Raw genomic sequence first — 15977 nt, 5'->3', positions numbered from 1 at the left:
GCCTCGTAGTGTTACCCTGCCTCGCTTCCTTGGTAGAGGTGTATGGGGCCCGTACAACCCCGTGGTAGATGGGTAACATGACTTGTGGGTACAGGGTACAACCTCTGCAGAGTGTAAAACTGGTATACTAGTCGTGCTCGCGGTCATGAGCAGCTTAGGACTCTCGCATGATTAAATTATGGAATTAAATTCAATTTGTCATTTGCATTGCATGAGATTTATTATTAATTTTGTTCTATTTTTATTCTGGTATGGTATTTACTTACATCTAGTAATTGCTAATAAAATTTGACCAACTTATTAAAAGCAATGCTCAGTTTTAACCCTTATTGTTGATCAGTATTACACTTCACATGAACTCCCACCTTTGGTGAGTTCATGCACATTATTCCCCACAACTTGTTGAGCTATGATATTTTGTGAGCTCACACTTGCGATATATAACCCCCCAGGAGAAGAACAGGTGGTCCAGGAGGAGTCGTGCAATGAGGAGTACGGGTAGATCTAGGTGGCGTCTCCCAGTCAGCTTTGTGGCGCTAGAGAATAAAATTTAGTTCGCTTTATATCTATCATATATTTTTGTAAGACTTCCGCTATGTAATAATGACATTATGATACTTGTGGCATTTATCTCTATACACCTTGTCATTATATGTGTTGTTCTTCTTTGGCGCACATATGAGACACACCCGGCTTTATCCCTTAAATCAAGGTGTGACAGAAGTGGTATCATAGGAAATGTTGACTGTATGACGAAATCTAGATATAAATGGACAAAACCCTTACCTACTTACCTTACTCTGATTCTTTCTATACTTATCTTGATCTTGTCTCACCTTTTGTTGTTCTACTCTGATTACTCTTATCTTTTCTACTCTAAGACAAGATGGATTTCACACCTTGGAATCCTACATTTATGACCCCTTTTAAAGTGATAGGATACCTAAGACAAAATTAAAATTATTTTCCCTATTTAAAAATGTTGGTTGATTGTTCTGATGATAAATGCCTAATTTGATTCTTTGATTGATTGAAATAGTATAGTCGGCCATCTTAGCATGTACCACATAAGGTAATGTATTAGCTTTAGTAGCTGACACACTAATCTACTTAACTAATAAAACCCCCAAAGTAACATGTCTCGTAACTACTCATCTTGTCTACAATTCTTTCTTACCTACTAGGAAGGGAGGCGGAATTGATCTACCTGCCAACCCATTAACCCAGAGGGTGCTTAGACAACAGCAAGCCGAGATGAATTCTCTGAATCCTCCATCGGCTAGGACTGATCCAGTGGTTAGGGCTGGAAAAAAAGCTCGAGCTCGACGAGCTGGCTCGGGCTCGCAGCAGCTCGGCTCGGCTCGGACCGGCTCGACGCTCCGAACGAGCCCGAGCCGAGCCTGTTTTTCTGGCTCGTGAAAAGAGCGAGCCAGCTCGGCTCGGCTCGGTGCAGCTCGCGAGCTGGCTCATGGCTCGATCCAACAACAATTTGTTACATAAAATCTTAATTAGCATATAATATTAATACCGAGTAGATAATTAATTTATGTTATTTGAGATTACTATACAAAAATAATCTATTTTATATATTATATTAGTGATATATCTATTTTACTAATTTAAAACATGTTATTTAAAATATTTTTAAGATTTTATATTATAATTTAGAGAGTAGATTTAATTTTATGTCTAGGCTCGTTGGCTCGGTGAGTCGGCTCCCGAGCCAGGAGCGAGCCGAGCCGCTTTTTCGAGCTCGTGAGATGGGCGAGCCGCAGCGAGCCGAGCCGAACTGAGCTCGGCTCGGCTCGTTTCCACCCCTACCAGTGGTTGCAGCTCAGAAGAAGATGCTGCAACAGATGGCGAATACAATGCAAGATATGCAGGCGTAGATGCGACAGGAGCATCAAGAGATGCGCCAGGAGCGACAAAAGATGAGGGAGGAGATGGGCCAAGAGCGAATGGTGCGACAGCAGCAAGCACCATTGCCTCCTCCACCACCACCAGTTCCACCCTGGGACAATGTAGCATCCCAAAAATTCAAATCCTGAAATTTTCTCAAACTCACTCTAAATTCAAAATGAATTTCAAATTTCATTTCAAAATGTTTGTTTGCAAGTTGATATCAACAAATATAATATAGTGGTCTATATTCTCTCCAAAATCCTTCTCAAAATATCCTACAAATGTTTCTCCAGTGACCCCCCTCAATTTCTTATCAGAAATACTGCCCAAATATTCCGCCGATATATCTCCAAGTATTTTCTTCCTAAGAAATACCTTCAGAATCATTTTCAAGTCCCTTCAAATATTTTCTTCATAACTTTCCTCATGCCCATACGTATATGTATGCCTCCGGTGTCATACGGTGAGCTCTACAAGCTAATTACACTCATATAAGACAAATCCATGCTAATCTCTCACTAATACTCTCATCCTCCCACTAATCCTCTCATCCCTCCCCCTAATCCCCCACCATGGCTATAAATAGAGGGGCAAGGGCCTCCTCTCATCCCACCCCAAGCCATTTCATGGCAACTCCCTCCCCCCCCACACGCCCACTCCACTTCCCACACAAGCACACACTAGCACAAGGATCGTTCGGTCGTTCTTCGATCGTTCGTCCCCCTGTTCTTAGTTTGTTCGTTCGTTCGTCCGATCGTTCGATCGTTCGTCCGATCGTTCATGGTTTGTTCATCCGTTCGTCCGATCGTTCGATCGTTCGTCCGTTCATTCGTCCAAATAATCTTTTTCCTCCGTTATGCTGCCGAAATTCCGATCGTTCGTTCGTTCGATCGTTCGATCGTTCGTCCGATCGTTCATGGTTCGTTCGTCCGTTCGTTCGTCCAAATAATTTTTTTCCTACCGTTATGCTGCCGAAATTCCGATCGTTCATTCGTTCGATCATTCGATCGTTCATCGTTCGTTCATAGTTCCTATTCATTGTTCATCGTTCGTTCATCGTCAATATTCACCGGTCATCGTTCGTTCATACGAACTATTCACCATCACTATTCACCGTTACTATTCATCGTTACTATTCACCGATCATCCGATCACCCCAGATTTCAACTACTCATCCATCATGTTGTCCAGTCCACCTAAGACCAGCCAGACCCATATTCCAGTCATACAAACTCCGGTGACTGTGATTTTCATTCCAGTAGGGAACTTCACATCTGGTCACCCATCCTAGATTTCTCCAAGTTGAGCACGCTTAACTTTGTGATTCTTTCAAGCCAGACTTCCAAAAAGAAAGGCAAACCATGTTTGTATGGATACGTCTTCAATCCTATAAAACCTGGCCCAAGATACCACCGCCCACTTGGACCAGAATACCACAACATTCCAGCTATTTGGGTCCTGCCTCACTGCTGTCTGATGTGACACAGTAGGTAGGAACAGTTTCCACCAACATAAACCTCTGCCCAAGAAAAACCCAAAAATAATTCCTCGCACCCCGCTCACAAATACATTTGTATTTTTGATTTTCCAAATATCTCTAAATATTCAAATTCTAGAATATTCCAAGAATATTCCTTTCCTTTTTCTTTTTCTCCCTGTGATTATAAAATCCAAAACTCCTCCATCCAAACTCAGATTTCAGTCATTCTTGTTTCTAAAATTCTTGTCAAACTATTCTCTATCCAACCATGTCATCCCTTAAGCATGGTTCATATTCTAGAAAACTCCCAAAATACCCTTGTCCCATATTCTGCCTATAACTCTCATGTTCATATTAAGTCAGACGATTCATTCGTCACTATTCTCACCAACAGTGAACTTCACTGTGCTACACCACATACACCCAGCTACCCTCTCCCTCTCCACACACACTCAACACCCTCAGCCAAGGCAAACACCCCACCCATTCAGTTACTCCGCTCTGCCGGCTACACGCATAGTGTCGCTTCGTCTCCAGTCCACCCTCCTGATAAGCACCTTCGCTCCACCACCAGCAGTATCTCAACACCACATGACACAGATTCTACTCACGACTCTACCCATCCATATATCGCTATTCTGACCACTATACTAAATATTTGTTGGTATACTTGTTGGTTTGTATGTTTGTTTGTTCATGTTGCATAGTTATCGAAGCGTTCGTGCCGTCTCGTGGAGGCCAGATCTGCAAGTCTACGCCAGGCAGTGGAGCTAGAAGCCAGTTCCGCGAGCTCCCCTTTCCCCTTCGCCGGATAAGCACAGCAAGCTCACTGGATCCCTTTGATGCATAAATTACCTATGTTTTTCAACCACAACCCTTAGCCTGTTATTTTATGCATGATATGATTTTGAGACAAGTTATTATGGCCACCCAGCCGCTTGCCGCAATCAATCCCTGATATATTTGTTATAAATGATTTGAGGAAAGGTGTGAGTTTTCAAAAGAAAATGCTTTTCAAAATGTGTATGATGAAGGGTTTTCACCCTTATCACCTTTGAGTAGGGATGATCAGGGACTCCCTGGTTTAGGGGAGGGCCTAAGGTGATGGCTCAGCTGGTTTAGGTGTGAGAAGAAGGATTGTCCCCTCACATAAGGTTCAGTTTGTCATCCTTCATTACCTGTACTCATGATAAGTACAACCACTCGAGACTATGTGGGCAGTCACTCAATCTGAACTCGTACGGTCCAACCCCAGGGTTATGAAGGCTGGGGAGCACCGGGAGGATAAGGAGGGGGAATATTTTGTCCGGTTTGGACATGGCGGTGGCCTGACTCCTTCCGGTATAACCGTTAAGGTTAGGACGTGCAAGGAAAGAAAGAGATTCGGCATTCGGGTCTCACGACGGTGAGATCGCAGAAACCGGACTAGTGGGTAAAGTGTACACCTCTACGTAGAGTTTGAAAACCTATTCGAATAGTCCGTGTCCACAGGAATGGACGAGTCTGGTATGGTATGGCAATTAGTGTTTTGTTTTCAAAAAAGGGTGTGTTTGAGAAAAATGGTTTTTAAAAGGTCCGGCGGTTGAGCCGTGAGCTATGGTGGACGGGAAGTCCAGTAGCTGTTTTTGAAAATGAAAACCAGTGGGAAACTGCTGAGATACCTGGATGGTTTAGTCAAGGGGATTTTGTTCTATATTGAAAAACTTCCTGCTCCTTTGGGAGAGGATGCGCTTTGCAAAATACAAAATGTTTTACGAAACAACCCTGCATAAAATATTGATGTTTCTACAAAATATCCTGAGCTCCAGATATTCCATGCATTATATTTGATTTCCCCATTCCGCGGGTGAAGGTGGGCTGCTGAGTAGGTTTGTACTCACCCTTGCTTATTTGTTGTTTTTCAGAAAAAGGAGGAGATCGGGTAAGAGTTACGACTGTTCCCAACCTTGCCTGTGGCTGTTGGACCGCTAAATTGCTTCGTTGCGTATATCGGGCTGCTTCAGCCCCACTCTGATGATATGTCCCGAGTTGTGGACCAACTCTTAAAGTTGTTCACCACCTTTATAGGTTTGTATCGTTTAAGCAGATCTGTAATCATCTGATGTATAAATGTGTTTACTAGCCTCTGGGACTAGTAATTGTATCACATTTGAGTCCCAGAGGATTGGGGCGCTTCAGGTGGTATCAGAGCTGTTAGGTTGGCCACAGGACGTAACCCTTAGCCTGATCCAAAAGTTTTTGAGTCAAAACTATTTTCTTAAAAAAATCTTGCTCTCATCCCTCCATTTCAAAAATGTTTCCCCCTTTCCTGCTCTCAGAAGTCAGATGGAGTTCCGTTGCCAAACTAGCTTTTGCCAGAATGAAGATGGTTTCCCCAAGTTGTTGAGAGCATGCACAGTTCGCCTCGGAATCAGGAGCCAGCCAGAGTATGATGGTCGTGAATTCGTCGAGCATGGCACAGAGAAGTGTGTCGTGACTGTATACATTGGATCCAGTCTGCACCATGTGGAATGGAGTGTCACTGCTGCTGGGCACAGATTCAAAGACACCTGCCAAGTCGTCGCTCGCAAGGCATTGAGGGCCCTGTGTCAAATTTATGAAGAAGTGGCCGACACCCCGCTCAGATTCTTCCCGCCCTTTCAGAGAAACCGTCCCGTTTGGATGGCCAGGATGCGTGCATTGGAAGGGCAGCAGCTGCTTGAGGATGACCCCTCAGTCGTGTACCTCACTGCATACCTGCTCACCCTAGATGCACAGTATGATTTCTTGGCTCGACACCACCGTCAGATGATTGCTCGAGCAGAAGATGCAGAGAAGCTCAACCGTCAGCTCCATGTGGATCTCACCACAGCTCAAGCCTGTGTAGCTGCCTTGGAAAGTCGTGAAGCCATTGCTGTTGAAGCCCTGAAGCAAGCCAAGGATGAGCACATCCAGAAGTTGATGGAGGCCTACTTGGTAACCCATAACCAACGTAGAGCCCTGCGGATCCAAGAGCCCGCTTCATCCAACCCTGTTCAACCCATCAGAGCTGAAGACCCCCAGATTGTTGAAGGTCACCCGGTCTCTATCAGAGGAGAGAAGAAGGCTTGGGAACTACCGGAAGGAGCCATAGTCTTGGAAGGAATTCCAGTCTCCCCTAAGGCTATGGATAAGCAAGAGTACCCCGAGTCCTCCCAAGATCCCCCGCCAGAGTTCTTTGAGCCCCTCACCATGGGGAAGATTCCAGCACCATCCCTTGAGGTCAAGGAAGAAGCTGCAAGCACCCCACCAGCACCGCCGCCCTCTGAGGAGTTACAAGAGCCAGTCCCGCTTGAAGAAGAGTTCGACCCCGTCTTGCCATCTCAGTATCCGCCAGAAGAAGTCATCAACATCAGCTCCCTCTTGACCCATCCAGGAGATGTCTCAGATTGAAGGTTGCTAGCCTCGCCAGAAGAGAAGCTGCCTGGTCTAAAGTTAGTTATGCCCAGTCCTCTGCATGCATTGGGTAGTGAAGTTTTTCTTCACTTTGGCTAGAGCCCTGCATGTATGAGAGGTAATCGTGTAGACTCGTGTTTTGCAAAACTCTAATTGTGTGGCCCCCTAGGGCATTTCAAAATGAATTTTGCCTGATGTTTACTCCCCTTTTTGAGTGCATATGTGATGTTTTAACGTTAGTGCTCATAAGTCGCATTTAGCATAATTCTCAGTTCAGGAGCCGAGCAATAGTAGTTATGCTTAGCCTCCAAATCTAAGTAGTCCGTGCTTTGGAGAAAAACTCTATTCTTCCCTTATTCAAAACATTTGATTTGTTTGTGCTTATCATTGCTGAGCTTGTGTGTTTTCTTTCTTTTTAAGAAAGGTTTTCTCTAAAAACATAGATCACAAATTAGAGCTAATCCTCACCTTATGCTTCCATTCTCATCTTAACCCATCTCAAGAGAAAAGCACCTTACCCAAGAAGATATCAGGAAGCTTACCCTTGAAGCCTGGAATAAGCTACAGAAGCAACCAGTCCAGCCGCTCAGTCAAAAGGACCGACCGTGAGAATCAAAGCACTGCCCCTGAGTCAAAGTAAACAGAAAAAGAGGACAAAAGGAGTTATTACCATACAGAGGCAAAGATTCTTGGAACCAGAGACCACAAACATCAGGGTCATTGACCCCACCACTCACCCATGCCCCCCCCGCATACGTGCCCCGCCTCCATGCGCACTACCACCGCCCCCACACCCCCTTTGCAGCGCACTACCGCCGCCCACCCCCCTTTTTGCAGCGCACCCACCACCATTACCGCTAGCAACACCACCCCCCTCCATCACACTTGTTGCCTTGTGGCACCTGCTCCATCACCATCACTCCACACCCCCCGAGCACCACCATCAGTGTTGCTCGCCTATAAACCCCCAGCTCCCTCAACTCCCATCTCACTCAAAGCAAAGCACACACTTGATAAAACCCCCTCTGCCAAATCACAAGCAACCCCATTTCCCACTCCCTCGCCCCTAAGATCACAATGCTTGGTGATTCTTGGGTTGAAGACTGTTGTACATGGTTCATAGTCTTCGGTTTCCTCCTCTGTATGATGGTAATACTCTTTGATAGAATCCTCCAGTGGGAAGAGCAAAGAGAAAGAAAGGGTCAATGAAAAGAAGATAGTGAAGAGAAGATAAGAAGAAGGTTCTCCCAGAATCAACCCTGTGACAGTCATCTCTCTGTAGCCTGGTCAAGCAGCAACAATAGAAGAAGGCCCCGTAACACCCTTGTTATGAGGTACTTCAAGGAGTTCAAATCCCCAAGATTCAAGATATCTACCCTCATTCTTTTAAAGTGGGGTAGTGTTACAGTAAGGTTCCTTCTATGGAGAAGAAAAAGAAGGCCTGTAGCAAGCTTGTGGAGGACCAGATCATCGAAGCATATAAGTTCCTGGATGAGAAGTGGTCACCCAAGTTTTGTTGATGAAGCACTAGAAGACCAATCAAAGAAGAAATCCATGTGGAAGTTCGCAAGAGGAAGGTTTGCGTGTCGGCATCGATGCTTCTTCAATAAGCTAGCTGCCAAGCGAAACTTAGAAGCCTGAAGATGATTCTTTGAGTAGCCAGAATCAGCGTTTGCAATCAGCAACCAGATGCCCCTCAAAGGCCAGATTATGTTGAAGTTCCATCTCCTCGAAGAGTCTGCAAAGTGAAGATATGTAGCTAAAGTAAAGCTATACCCACAACCCTTCTAAGCCGAATCTCGAGGACGAGATTCCTTTTAAGTGGGGTAGATTTGTAGCATCCCAAAAATTCAAATCCTGAAATTTTCTCAAACTCGCTCTAAATTCAAAATGAATTTCAAATTTCATTTCAAAATGTTTGTTTGCAAGTTGATATCAACAAATATAATATAGTGGTCTATATTCTCTCCAAAATCCTTCTCAAAATATCCTACAAATGTTTCTCCAGTGACCCCCCTCAAATTCTTTCCAGAAATACTGCCCAAATATTCCACCGATATATCTCCAAGTATTTTCTTCCTAAGAAATACCTTCAGAATCATTTTTCAAGTCCCTACAAATATTTTCTTCATAACTTTCCTCATGCCCATACGTATATGTATGCCTCCGGTGTCATACGGTGAGCTCTACAAGCTAATTACACTCATATAAGACAAATCCATGCTAATCTCCCACTAATCCTCTCATCCTCCCACTAATCCTCTCATCCCTCCCCCTAATCCCCCCACCATGGCTATAAATAGAGGGGCAAGGGCCTCCTCTCATCCCACCCCAAGCCATTTCATGGCAACTCCCTCCCCCCCACACGCCCACTCCACTTCCCACACAAGCACACACTAGCACAAGGATCGTTCGGACGTTCTTCGATCGTTCGTCCCCCTGTTCTTAGTTTGTTCGTTCGTTTGTCCGATCGTTCGATCGTTCGTCTGATCGTTCATGGTTCATTCGTCCGTTCGTCCGATCGTTTGATCGTTCGTCCGTTCGTTTGTCCAAATAATCTTTTTCCTGCCGTTATGCTGCCGAAATTCCGATCGTTCGTTCGTCCGATCGTTCGATCGTTCGTCCAGTCGTTCATGGTTCGTTCGTCCGATCGTTCGTCCAAATAATCTTTTTCCTGCCGTTATGCTGCCGAAATTCCGATCGTTCGTTCGTTCGATCATTCGATCGTTCATAGTTCCTATTCATCGTTCATCGTTCGTTCATCGTCACTATTCACCGTTCATCGTTCGTTCATACAAACTATTCACCATCACTATTCACCGTTACTATTCATCGTTACTATTCACCGATCACCCCAAATTTCAACTACTCATCCATCATGTTGTCCAGTCCACCTAAGACCAGCCAGACCCATATTCCAGTCATACAAACTACGGTGACTGTGATTTTCATTCCAGTAGGGAACTTCCCATCTGGTCACCCATCCTAGATTTCTCCAAGTTGAGCACGCTTAACTTTGGGATTCTTTCAAGCCAGACTTCCAAAAAGAAAGGCAAACCATGTTTGTATGGATACGTCTTCAATCCTATAAAACCTGGCCCAAGATACCACAACCCACTTGGACCAGAATACCACAACATTCCTGCTATTTGGGTCCTGCCTCACTGCTGTTTGATGTGACACAGTAGGTAGGAACAGTTTCCACCAACATAAACCTCTGCCCAAGAAAAGCCCAAAAATAATTCCTGGCACCCCGCTCACAAATACATTTGTATTTTTGATTTTCCAAATATCTCTAAATATTCAAATTCTAGAATATTCCAAGAATATTCCTTTCCTTTTCTTTTCTCCCTGTGATTATAAAATCCAAAACTCCTCCATCCAAACTCAGATTCCAGTCATTCTTGTTTCTAAAATTCTTGTCAAACTATTCCCTATCCAACCATGTCATCCCTTAAGCATGGTTCATATTCCAGAAAACGCCCAAAATACTATCGTCCCATATTCTGCCTATAACTCTCCTGTTCATATTAATTCATACGATTCATTCGTCACTATTCTCACCAATAGTGAACTTCACTGTGCTACACCACATACACCCAGCTATAAATACACCCAGGCCCCAGCTACCCTCTCCCTCCACACACACTCAACACCCTCAGCCAAGGCAAACACCCCACCCATTCAGTTACTCCGCTCTACCGGCTACACGCATAGTGTCGCTTCGTCTCCAGTCCACCCTCCTGGTAAGCACCTTCGCTCCACCACCAGCAGTATCTCAACACCACATGACACAGATTCTACTCACGACTCTACCCATCCATATATCACTATTATGACCACTATACTAAATATTTGTTGGTATACTTGTTGGTTTGTATGTTTGTTTGTTCATGTTGCATAGTTATCGGAGCGTTCGTGATGTCTCGTGGAGGCCAGATCTGCAAGTCTACGCCAGACAGTGGAGCTAGAAGCCAGTTCCGCGAGCTCCCCTTTCCCCTTCGCCGGATAAGCACGGCAAGCTCACTGGATCCCTTTGATGCATAAATTACCTATGTTTTTCAACCACAACCCTTAGCCTGTTATTTTATGCATGATATGATTTTGAGACAAGTTATTATGGCCACCCAGCCGCTTGCCGCAATCAATCCCTGATATATTTGTTATAAATGATTTGAGGAAAGGTGTGAATTTTCAAAAGAAAATGCTTTTCAAAATGTGTATGATGAAGGGTTTTCACCCTTATCACCTTTGAGTAGGGATGATCAGGGTCTCCCTGGTTTAGGGGAGGGCCTAAGGTGATGGCTCAGCTGGTTTAGGTGTGAGAAGAAGGATTGTCCCCTCACATAAGGACCGGTTTGTCATCCTTCATTACCTGTACTCATGATAAGTACAACCACTCGAGACTGTGTGGGCAGTCACTCAATCTGAACTCGTACGGTCCAACCCCAGGGTTATGAAGGCTAGGGAGCACCGGGAGGATAAGGAGGGGGAATATTTTGTCCGGTTTGGACATGGCGGTGGCCTGACTCCTTCCGGTATAACCGTTAAGGTTAGGACGTGCGAGGAAAGAAAGAGATTCGGCATTCGGGTCTCACGACGGTGAGATCGCAGAAACCGAACTAGTGGGTAAAGTGTACACCTCTACGTAGAGTTTGAAAACCTATTCGAATAGTCCGTGTCCACAGGAATGGACGAGTCTGGTATGGTATGGCAATTAGTGTTTTGTTTTCAAAAAAGGGTGCGTTTGAGAAAAATGGTTTTTAAAAGGTCCGGCGGTTGAGCCGTGAGCTATGGTGGACGGGAAGTCCAGTAGCTGTTTTTGAAAATGAAAACCAGTGGGAAACTGTTGAGATACCTGGATGGTTTAGTCCAGGGGATTTTGTTCTATATTGAAAAAATTCCTGCTCCTTTGGGAGAGGATGCACTTTGCAAAATACAAAATGTTTTACAAAACAACCCTGCATAAAATATTGATGTTTCTACAAAATATCCTGAGCTCCAGATATTCCATGCATTATATCTTATTTCCCCATTCCGCGGGTGAAGGTGGGCTGCTGAGTAGGTTTGTACTCACCCTTGCTTATTTGTTGTTTTTCAGAAAAAGGAGATCGGGTAAGAGTTACGACTGTTCCCAACCTTGCCTGTGGCTGTTGGACCGCTAAATTGCTTCGCTGCGTATATCGGGCTGCTTCAGCCCCACTCTGATGATATGTCCCGAGTTGTGGACCAACTCTTAAAGTTGCTCACCACCTTTATAGGTTTGTATCGTTTAAGCAGATCTGTAATCATCTGATGTATAAATGTGTTTACTAGCCTCCTGGGACTAGTAATTGTATCACATTTGAGTCCCAGAGGATTGGGGCGCTTCAGACAAGCACCGGGAGTTCATGAGCCACAAGCCACCGAGGTTTGCCAGCTCTCTAGATCCTCTGCACGCTGATGATTGGCTAAAGTCAGTGGAGAAGATGCTGATTATTGCACAGTGTTCTGACCGAGAGAAGGTTCTTTATGCTTCTGGTCGTCTTACTGGTCCTGCTGCTGATTGGTGGGATTCTTACACCGCTGCTAAAAGTCGCCTAGAGGGGGGGTGGATAGGCGGAAACTGAAATATACAAACTTTAAGCACAACTACAAGCCGGGGTTAGCGTTAGAATAAAACTTAAGTCCGAAAGAGAGGGCGAAAAACAAATCACAAGCAAATGAAGAGAGTGACACGGTGATTTGTTTTACCGAGGTTCGGTTCTTGCAAACCTAGTCCCGATTGAGGTGGTCACAAAGATCGGGTCTCTTTCAACCCTTTCCCTCTCTCAAACGGTCACCTAGACCGAGTGAGCTTTCTCCTTAATCAAACCGAGTCACTTAGACCCCTACAAGGACCACCATAACTTGGTGTCTCTTGCTTTGATTACAAGTGCTTTGAAGAACAAAAATGGGGAAGAAGAAAGCAATCCAAGAACAAGAGCTCAAAGAACACGAGCAAAACTCTCTCTTTAGTCACTATTTGTTTGGAGTGGACTTGGGACTTGGAGAGGCTTTGATTCTATTGAATTATGTCTTGTATTGATTGCACTAGCTCTTGTATTGAATGAGATGTCTGAAAAACTTGGATGCCTTGAAGAGTGGTGGTTGGGGGGTATTTATAGCCCCAACCACCAAAACAGCCGTTGGGGAGGGCTGCTATCGATGGGTGCACCGGACACTGTCCGGTGCGCCAGCCAGCATGTCACCCAACCGTTAGGGTTCTGAAGGTTTCGACCGTTGGAGCTCTGACAGCTTGGGGCACCGGACAATCCGGTGCCGCACCGGACAGGTACTGTTCACTGTCTGGTGCGCCTTCTGGCGCTGCTCTGACTCTGCGCGAACTGTCTGCGCACTGTTCACATTGTCAGTCGACCGTTGCGCTCGCGACCGTTGCTCCGCTTGGCACACCGGACAGTCCGGTGAATTATAGCGGAGCGCGGCCTCAGAAACCCGAAGGTGAAGAGTTCAGCCTGTACGGTCCGGTGCGCCAGACCAGGGAGCACTTCGGTTTCCTTTTTGCTCCTTTCTTTTGAACCCTAACTTGATCTTTTTATTGGTTTGTGTTGAACCTTTGGCACCTGTAGAACATATAATCTAGAGCAAACTAGTTAATCCAATAATTTGTGTTGGACATTTCAACCACCAAAATCATTTAGAAAAGGTTTGACCCTATTTCCCTTTCAGCTGCCCATGACACTGCTGATACTATCACTTGGGCAGAATTTGCTACTCAGTTCAGAAACTATTATATTCCTGCTGGACTGATGAAGATAAAGAAGAAGGAGTTTCTGTCGCTGAAGCAGGGGACCATGTCAGTTAGCGAGTACCACGACAGATTTATTCAACTCTCAAGATATGCACCCGATGAAGTGGCTGAGGATGAAAGGAAGCAGGAACACTTCATTGAAGGACTTAATGGACCACTGTAGTATGCATTGGTGGCTCACTCATTTCCATCATTCTAGAGGCTGCTTAACAAGGCCCTAGCTATTAAACACAAGCGTGTTCAGCTGGCGGATATGAAGAGGAAGGCGATTACCCAGGGTCAGGGGAGCAGTAGCATTTGTCCTCGCTATGTTCCTGAAAGGGAAATAGGGTTAACCATTTCCTATAATTTTTGTGGTTGATGACCAACACAAACACATGGACTAACTAGTTTGTCTAGAATTCATGTATTACAGGTGCATAAGGTTCAACACAAACCAAGAAAGAAATTAAGTTAGGGACACAATTAAAAATGGAGCAAGACCTAGAGTGTGCTGAAAAATGGCGCACCGGACAGTGTCCGGTGCACCAGTGCGGTACAGAGTTAAACTAGCCACTCTCGGGAAAATGGAGGCACGCTCCGCTATAATTCACCAGACTGTCGAGTGTGCCACCGGACTGTCCGGTGAGCCAGTGGAGCAACGACTCTCTACGCCAACAGTCGACTCTGCAGAAGCAATAGTGCCGCGACAGAGTCAGAAGCGCAGAAGTTAGAGGGCACCGGACTGTCCGGTGTGGCATCGGACTGTCCGGTGCAGCTAGAAGACAAAAGTCCCCAACGGTCGACTGCTCCAAACCCTAACGGTTGCGCTGATGTGGCGTGCACCAGACAGTGCACAGTGATTGTCCGGTGGCGCACCGGACCATCGCGAGCAGATTTCAGCCAACGACTAGAAGTGGTTGGGAGGCTATTAATACCCCCCAACCACCTTATTTACTTCCATCCAAGCATTCTGAATTCTTCATTCATTGCAAGAGAAAAATCCCAACACTCCAAGATAAAATCAAAGCAATCAATCCACTCAAAGCCCCAAAATCAACTCTAGAGCATTATGGCTTGTGAGAGGATCACTTGTGTTTTTTGTTGCTCTTGTCGCTTGGTTTGGCCTTTTTCTTTTCCCTTCTATTTCTCAAGTGACTTGTAATCGAAGCAAGAGACACCTAAGTGTGTGGTGGTCCTTGCAGGGTCTAAGTGACCCAATAGATTAAGGAAAAGTCTCACTTAGTCTAAGTGACCGTTTGAGAGAGGGAAAGGGTTGAAACAGACCCGGTCTTTGTGACCTCCTCAACGGGGACTAGGTTCTTTGGAACCAAACCTCGGTAAAACAAATCATCGTGTTCACTCGTCTTGATTCTTATTTGATTTGTTTTTCCCTCTCTAACGTTTCCTTGCTAGTGTGAATTTGAGTTGGCTCCCATACGTCATCCACAATCCTTGAGCAACTCCTAGCAAGAGAGATATCCTTTTTGACTTGGATTTAATTATAACACTAACCCTCGACCTTAGTGTGTGTTTAAGTTTATAAATTTCAGGTTTCGCCTATTCACCCTCCTCTAGGTGACTTTCAATTGGTATCAGAGCCAGTGCTTCATTAAGAGTCTAACTAACTCGAAGTGATGTCTGAAGATCACGCCAAAAGGGAGATCATGACCGGCGAAAAGGCTGCAAGCTCGGGGAGGACTCTCTCAAGGGAGTTCGGCAACAAACACAAGGAGGACTCCCTCCATAAAGTCGCATCGGAGAGGTGACAAGAAGAAGAAGATGAAGAAGGTGGTCTACTATGAGACCGACTCTTCGTCATCCTCCACATCAAGCTCCGAGTCGTCCACTACTTCTAAGCGCCATGAGCGAAAGAAGTATAGTAAGATGCCCCTACGCTATCCCCGTATTTCAAAGCGCGCTCCATTACTTTCTGTTCCCTTAGGAAAACCATCATATTTTGATGGTGAGGATTATTGTATGTGGAGTGATAAAATGAGGTATCATCTAACCTCACTCCAAGAAAGCATATGGGACATCGTTGAATTTGGAGCGCAGGTACCAAAGGTGGGGGACAAAGACTACGACTCAGATGAGGCCGCCCAAATTAGGCACTTTAACTCCCAAGCCACGTCTATACTGAAAGTCGCCTAGAGGAGGGGTTGAGAGCACCTAGAGGGGGGGGGGGGTGAATAGGTGATCCTATAAAACTTAAACTTATAGCCACAAAAACTTGTTAAGTGTTAGCACAATAAATGCGAAGTGGCTAGAAAGGAGTCTCAACAAAACACAATACCACAAGAGATCAATCACAGAGACGACACAGTGGTTTATCCCGTGGTTCGGCCAAGACCAACGCTTGCCTACTCCACGTTGTGGCGTCCCAACGGACGAGGGTTGCAATCAACCCCT

This window comes from Zea mays, chromosome 4 (genome assembly GCF_902167145.1).
Source record: "Zea mays cultivar B73 chromosome 4, Zm-B73-REFERENCE-NAM-5.0, whole genome shotgun sequence".
Taxonomy (NCBI): domain Eukaryota; kingdom Viridiplantae; phylum Streptophyta; class Magnoliopsida; order Poales; family Poaceae; genus Zea; species Zea mays.
Note: the sequence above shows the minus strand (reverse complement) of the source record.